The following is an 8,718-nucleotide window of genomic DNA, read 5'->3' on the forward strand; positions in this document are numbered from 1 at the left end:
AGTGAACATAAAGGAAAAGGTACTATGTATAATGTTTTCTAATGCTTATCTGTTTTACTTCTGCAAATGCAGTTATCAGTATTCCTTCCATCTAGGTATGACATCACTTAAAATGATCTTCAGGTTGTTTTAAGGACTCAAGGACATTTCCAACTCTACCAAACCTTTCTTCTCTTTGTGTTCTTTGCCTTTGTTGTAGCTTGTTTCATCACTTCCCTTTCATTTTTTCCCCTACCATTCTATCTCCCACCCTCATTGCTTCCCATGCCCCACTAGTTATACCAGTGCTCACATAATAAACTTTAGCACTCAGGAAGAGGAGAGAATGTTCACAGAACTGGGTGCCTGATTTACTGGTATTTTGCTTATAGAGCATTCAGCAGTTAGGAGACCTGGATGCAGGTTTCACCACTGTCATTAACTAGCTGTGGAACCCAGTCCAGTCTCATTAGTAAGAGTTATAATGATTTTCAAACCAATTATTCTAGGTTTCAAAGAGTGAGACAAAGTGAAAATGAGTGATTTGTATTATTCTTGTTTGAAAAAAAAAAGTGAATTCCTGACTTGTGATTCTATTTTTTTCTTTTTTATTTAAAAAAAGTTAAAAATTTTTGTGTGATTGTATTTCTATAAATATTGACTTTGAAAAATTTTAAATTCCAGTATAGTTAACATACACATATTATTTATATGATATACATATATTATTTATATGATATACACATATTAGTTTCAGGTGTTTATATTATTTATATGATATACTATATTAGTTTATATGATATACATATATTATTTACATGATATTTATTTAATATGATATACATATATTTTTTATTATTTATATTATTCATATTATTTATATGATATACATATATTAGTTTCAGGTGTACAATATTGTGATTCAACAATTCCATACATCACGGTGCTCCTCAGAACAAGCTTCCTCCTTAATCCCCATCACCTGTTTCACCCTACCACCTCCCACCTCCCCTCTGATAACCAGCAGTTTATTCTCTATAGTTAAGAGGTTCTTACAGGACACCTGGATGACTCAGTTGGTTAAACCTCTGCCTTCAGCTCAGCATCCTGAGGTCGAGTGAGTCCTGCACTGGGCTTCCCAATCAGCGAGGACTCTGCTTCTCCTTTTCCCTAACCCTCTGCCCACAGTCCCCTTTCTGTTTGCTCTCTCTGTCTTTCTCCCTCTCCCAAATGAATAAATAAATAATCTTAAAAAAAGAAAAGAGGCTCTTTCTTGGTTTGGCTCTCTATTTCATTTCCTTTGCTCCATTGTTTTGTTTCTTAAATTCCGCATATGAGTGAAATCATATGGTAATTGCTTTTCTCTGCCTGACTGATTTTGTTTAGCACTGTACTCTCTAGACCCATTAGAGTTGTTGCAGTGTTGCAACATGTTGTTGCAAATGGCAAGGTTTCTTTTTTTTTCTTTTGATGGTTGAGCAATATTCTATTGCATGTATGTATATATATTTGCATGTTGATATATACATACATGTGTATATATATGTTGCATATAAATACATATATATGTGTGTGTGTGTGTATATATATATATATATATATATTACCATATCTTTATCCATTCATCTGTCAATGGACATGGGATGTTTCGATAACTTGGCTATTACAAATAATGCTGCAATAAACATGTAGGTGTGCGTATCCTTTGGAATTAGTGTTTTTATATTTTTTGGTTAAATACCCAGTAGCATGATTACTGGATTGTAGGGCAGTTCCATTTTTTTGGAGGGGTATTGTTCCATTTTCTAATTTTTTGAGGAATCTCCATATTGTTTTCCACAGTGGCTGCACCATTTTACATTCCCACCAACAGTACACAAGGGTTCCTTTTTCTCTACATCCTCACTAACATTTGCTGTTTCTTGTGTTTTTTATTTTAGCCAGTCTGAGAAGTGTGAGAGATTTTGATTTTGCAAAAGAGATTTTGTTTTGCATTTCTCTGATGATCAATGATATTGCACAACTTCTTATGTGTCTGCTGGCCATCTGCATGTCTTCTTCGAAGAAATGTCTGTTCATATCTTCTGCCCGTTTTTTTTTTTTATTGTAGTATATGCTAATGCATTTTATTTTATTTTTTTAATTTTTAAAATTTATTTTCAGTGTAACAGTATTCATTGTTTTTGCACCACACCCAGTGCTCCATGCAATCCATGCCGTCTCCAATACCCACCACCAGGTTCACCCAACCTCCCACCCCCAACCCCTTCAAAACCCTCAGATTGTTTTTCAGAGTCCATAGTCTCTAATTGATTATTTATTTCACGGGTGTTGAGCTTGGTAAATTCTTCATGTATTTTGTACGTTAACTCTTTCTCAGATATGTCATTTGCAAATATCCCATTCAGTAGGTTATTTTTTAGTTTTGTTCATTATTTCTTTCACTGTGCAGAATCTTTTTATTTTGATGTCTTTTTATTTTGATGCAGTTCCAGTAGTTTATTTTTGCTTTTGTTTTCCTTGCCTTGGGAGATATATCTTAAAAAATGCTGCTAGGGCCCATGTCAGAGATATTACTGCCTATGCTCTCTTCTAGAATTTTTTTGGTTTCAGGTCTCACGTTTAGGTCTTTAATCCATTTTGAGTTTATTTTTGTGTATAGTTAAGAAAGTAATTTAGTTTCATTCTTTTGCATGTAGTTGACCAGTTTTCCCAACAATATTTGTCGAAGAGGTTGCCTTTTTCTCATTGCATATTCTTTCCTGCTTTGTTGAAGATTAATTGACCATATAATTGTGGCTTTATTTCTGGGTTTCTATTCTGTCTCATTGATCTATGTATCTATTTTTGTGCCAGTACCACACTGTTTTGATTACAGTTTTGCAGTATAACTTGAAATTTTGAATTTTGATATCTCCAACTTAGTTTCTTTTTTTCAAGATTTGTTTGGTTTGTGTGTGTGTGTGTGTGTGTGTGTGTGTGTGTGTATGTGTGTGTTTCCATACAAAATTTAGGATTGTTTGTTCTAGTTCTGTAAAAAATGCTGTTGGTATTTTGATAGGGATTGCATTAAATGTGTAGATTGTTTTGGGTAGCATTCTAACACTATTTGTTCTCCCAATCCATGAGCATGAAATGTCTCCATTTCTTTGTGTCATCTTCAATTTCTTTCATCAGTGCTTTATTGTTTTCAGAATACAGATCTTTTACCTCCTTGGTTAGGTTTTATTCCTAGGTATCTTATTGATTTAGGTGCAATTATGAATGTGAATACTTCTTTAATTTCTCTTTCTGTTGTTTCATTATTTGTGTATAGATATGCAATAGATTTTTGTACATTGATTTTGTATCTTGTGACTTTACTGAAATTGTGTATCAGTTCCAGCAATTTTTTGTTGGAGTCTTTGTTTTTTTCTTAATATATACTATCATGTCATCTACAAGTGTAATTCTTATTTCTTTTTTACTGACTTGGATGCCTTTTATTTCTTTTTGTTGCTTGATTGCTGAGGCTAGGACATCTAGTACTATGTTGAACAAAAGTGGTGAGAGTGGACATCCTTGTCTTTTTCCTGACCTTTTCCCCATTGAGAATGATATTCACTGTGGGTTTACCATAGATGGCTTTTATGATATTGAGGTATGTATCTTCTATCCCTACACTGTGAAGAGTTTTGATCAAGAAAGGATGCTGTACTTTGACAAATTCTTTTTCTGCATTTATTGAGAGTACATATGGTTCTTGTTCTTTCTTTTATTAATGTATTGTATCACATTGATTGATTCGTGGATTTTGAACCAATCTTGCAGCCCAGGAATAAATCCCACTTGGTGAATAATCCTTTTAAGGTACTGTTGGATCATACTGGCTAGTATTTTGCTGAGAATTTTTGCATCCATGTTCATCAGGGATATTGGTCTGTAATTCTCCTTATTAATGGGGTCTTTGTCTGGTTTTGGGATCAAGGTAATGCTGGCCTCATAAAATTAGTTTGAAAGTTTTCCTACCACTTCTATTTTTTGGAACATTTTCAGGAGAATAGGTATTAAATCTTCTTTAAATGTTTGATAGAATTCTACTTAAAAGCCATCTTGCTCTGGGCTCTTGCTTGTTGGGAGATTTTTGATTATTGCTTTAATTTCCTTGCTGTATTTGGGTGCTCCTATGCTTGGTGTCTAAATATTTGCAATTATTGCATCTTCTTGTTGGATTATAGCTTTTATTAATATATAATGTCCTTTGTCTCTTTTTAGAGTCTTGTTTTAAAATCTAGTTTGTCAGATATAAGTATTATTATTACTCTTTTTTTTTTTAAGATTTATTTATTTATTTGACAGAGAGAGACAGAGATCACAAGTAGGCAGAGACAGGCAGAGAAAAAGGGGGAAGCAGGCTCCCTGCTAAGCAGAGAGCCTGATGCGGGGCTCAATCCCAGGACCCCGAGATCATGACCCGAGCCAAAGACAGAGGCTCAACCCACTGAGCCACCCAGGCACCCCAACTCTGACTTTCTTTTGACATCCATTAGCATGATAAATATTTCTCTTTCTCCTCACTTTCAATCTGCAGATGACTTTAGGTCTGAAATGGGTCTCTTGTAGGCAGCATATACATGGGCCTTATTTTTTTTTTCACTCTGTTATCCTATGTCTTTTGATTAGAGGATTTATAGTTCATTTAGATTCAAATAATTATTGATAGATATGTATTTATTGCCATTTTGTTACTGTTTTGTGGTTGTTTTTCTAGTTTTTCTTGGATACTTTCTTTTCTTGCCTTCTTTCATGGTTGCTGGTTTTCTTAAGAGATATACTTGTATTTCTTTCTCTTTATTCATTATATTACCTATTAGTGGTTTTTGATTTGTGATTACTATTAGGCTTTTTGATATCATCTGCAATAGCAATCTATATTAAGTTGATGGTCGTTTAAGTTCAAACTCATTCTTTATTCCTCTTCCTCTCCATGTTTTAAATGTATGGTGTCATATATGACATCCTTTTATTTTGTGAATCCTTATACTAATTTTTTCAGAAGTATTTACTTTTATTGCTTTGGTATTTCCTACTCTTTATTTTCACTTATGGTCTTTCCTTTCTACTAAAAAATCTCCTTTAGTATTTCTTAAAGGGAGGTTTTTGATCACTGCTTCAATCTCATTACTCGTTATTGGTCTATTCAGGTTGTCAATTTCTTCTTATTTCAATCTTGAAAGTTTATAGGTTTCCAAGAATGTGTCCATTTCTTCTACGTAGCTTAACTTGTTGGCATATTGCTGTTGATAATAATTTCTGATGATCATTTCTATTTTCTTGGTGTTAATCATGATTTCTCCCCTTTCATTCATAATTTTATTAATTTGGGGCCTATCTCTTTTCTTTTGGATTAGTCTTGCCAGTGGTTTCTCAATCTTACTAATTCTTTCAAAGAACCAACTTCTAGTTTTGGCGATGTGTTCTACTGTATCTCTAGTTTCTAACTCACTGATCTCTGTTCTGATCTTAATTATTTCCTTTCTTGTGCATGGGGCAGGTTTAATTTGCTGTTGACTCTACAGTTCTTTAAAGTGTAAAGAGAGTTGGTGTATTCGGGATTTTTCCGTTTTTTTAAGTGAGGCTTAGAGGGCTATGTATTCCCCCCTTAGGACCACCTTTGCCATATCCCATAGGTTTTGGATTGATGTGTCTTCATTCTCATTGGTTTTCATGAATTATTTAAGTTCTTCTTTGATTTCCTGGTTGATCCAAACATTCTTGCGCAGGATGGTCTTTAGCTTCCACATTTTTAAGAAAAGTTAAACTTTTTCTTGTGATTGAGCTCCAGTTTCAAAGTTGTGGTCTGAGAGTATGTAGGGAAAAATCTCAGTCTTTTGGTATCAGTTGAGCCCTGATTTGTGACCCAGCATGTGGTCTATTCTTGAACGCAACTTGGTGCAGCCACTTTGGAAAACAGGGTGGAGATTCTTCAAAAAATTATAAATACAGTTATCCAATGACCTGACAATTGCATTACTAGGTAGTCTAGGTATTTGTCCCAAAGATACAGATTTAGTGAAAAGAAGGGCCATAGGTACCCCAATGTTCATAACAGCAGTGTCCACAATAGCCAAACTCTGGAAAGAGCTGAGATGTCCTTCAACAGATGAATGGATAAAGAAGATGTGGTCTATATATCCAATGGAATATTACTCAGCCATCAGAATATTACTCAGCCACTTAAATGATGAATACCCAGCTTTTGCATCAACATAGATGGGACTGGAGGAGATTATGCTGAAGTGAAATAAGTCAAACAGAGAAGTCAATTATCATATAGTTTCACTTACTTGTGGAACATAAGGAATAACATGGAGGACACTAGGAGAAGAAAAGAAAAATGAAGGGGGGTCTGAGGGAGAGACAAAATATGAGAGACTCTGGACTCCAAGAAACAAACTAAGGATTTTAGAGGAGAAGGGGTTCAAGGATGGGTGAGTCTGGTGGTGGGTATTAAAGGAGGGGATGTATTGCATGGAACACTGGGTGTTATACATAAACAATGAATCTTGGAACACTACATCAAAAACTAATGATGTATGGTGACTATATAACACAGTAAAAAATAAGAAAAGGTTTCTTGTAGGTCTGGTCATGGAATTCTTTAGTTTTTGTTTATCTGAGAAACTTTTTATCTGTCCTTCTATCCTGAATGATAGACTTTAGAGATAGAATATTCTTATCTGCACATTTTTCCTATTTAGCATGTTGGATATATCATGCCACTTCCTTCTGGTCTGAAAAGTTTTTGCTGAAAAATCTGCTTACTGCTTTATGGGGTGTCCCTTGTATGTAATTGTTTTCTTTTCTTTTGCTGCTTTTAAAATTCTCTTTATCATGAATTTTTGTCATGTTGAGTACTATGTGGACCTCCTGTAGTTGATTTTCTTGGGGAATTTCTGTGCCTTCTGGATCTGGATATTTGTTTCCTTCTCCAGATTAGGGAAGATTTCAGCTGTAATTTCTCAGATAAATATTCTGCCCTATTTTTCTCTCTTGTGTCCTTCTGGAACTCCTATAATGTGATTGCTATTACACTTGATGGAGTCACTGAGTTTCCTAAGTCTATTCTTACTTTGCATAATTCATTTTTCTTTTATTTGTTCAGCTTGATTACTTTCTATTATTATTATTCTGTCTTCTAATTCATTAATTCATGTTTCTATTCATACCAGTCGATTTATTCCATCAAATGTATTTTTAATTTTATATATTATGTTCTTCATTTTTTATGTTACCTACCTTTAAGTGGTAATTAATTAATCTCATCTGCTTTTTTTTTCCAAATCCAGTGAATATTTTTATGATAATTACTTTAAATTCTCTATCAGAGGTGTTACATATACTCTTTTCACTTAGGTCTCTTGCTGTGGTTTTGTCCTGTTCTTTCATTTCTGATGTATTCCTATGTCTCCTCATTTTGCCTATCTGTGTCTGTTTCTTTGTGCAAGGAAAGTCGGTTATGTCTCTGTTGAAAGTAGTAGGCAAGAAGTACACCTTTAATGAGATAACACTGGTCCTCCTCTCCCTGGGTCACCAGTGAAGAGATTGGGGTCTTCTGGGGAGCTCTGTAAAGTTTGGGGGGGGTGTGCGGTTTTAACAAGGTACACATGTCCTCCGTGGGGGTTCAGAGACAGTGTTGGCAAGATTTGTGTGGGTCTTCTAGGAGAAGTGATTCATAGCACTAGGACTGAGGCAGGTCTGTCTGGAGGGGTGGGGCATGGTGTAGCAAATTAAATAGTGCCAGTGCCATGGTAGTTCCTACAGGTGGCTCCATGTTTATGATGAGGAGTAGGGAAGGGGAATGGCACCTGTCAGCTCCTTTGTTCCTGGAGTAGTCCCTTAGCAAACACTGAGAATAGTAACTAGCCCTACTGTAAGCTCCAGGTACCTTTCAAACTGCTATTTCTAAGCTATATCTCCAGGGTCCATTTGCTGTGCTTTTTTAAAAGCAAGGGCTCATCTTCCTATTGTTATTTGGGCTCTCTCATAATTGAGCTCACTTATTTTTAAAGTTCCAGGCTTTAAGTCTGGTTGTAAGTACTCACAAAATTCAACCCCTCTGATTTTAAAAACTGAATGCTATGGGAATTTCTCTTCTCCTTGTAGGCTCCTCAGTGTGCTAGTCCATTTCTTCTTTCTCTCCATACCTGTGGCTCCCTCTCTTTGGTGGTCAGACCCATAGGATTTGTGTTCCTACTGAACCCTCACCCTTCCTACCCCCTTTGGTGTGGCCTCTTCTCTATATTTAGTTGTGGGGTTTGTTAAGCCAGTCTTTGGGTCCTCTTCTGGGTGATTTGCTCTGATGGGTGGTTTATTTAGTTGTACCTGTGGGATGAGGTGAGTTTAGGGTCCTCCGATTCCACCAGCTTCCCTTGAAGTCTTCTATGAATATTTGTAAGTAAAAGCACACCTGTATTTCACAATTAAAAAAATACATTTTTTACTGAGCATCTATTAGATACCCACTGCATTACTTAGTTTGGCTTGTGCCACATATAAATAAATCCCAATGTTTCTGCACCTGCTGGTACTATTGGTGGGGGAGAGGAAGCTGTGGCTTTCTCATTTGGCCCCTCCTACCTTGTGACATCACCATAATCACCTGTGAAAGGAGAAAGGGATTGCACATGGGAGACCTTATGGCCAAGTCCAGAAGTGGTGTACACCATATCCTTCTATACATGCTCTGGTTTCATATCA

Source organism: Neovison vison, chromosome 1 (assembly GCF_020171115.1).
Source record: "Neovison vison isolate M4711 chromosome 1, ASM_NN_V1, whole genome shotgun sequence".
Taxonomy (NCBI): Eukaryota; Metazoa; Chordata; class Mammalia; order Carnivora; family Mustelidae; genus Neogale; species Neogale vison.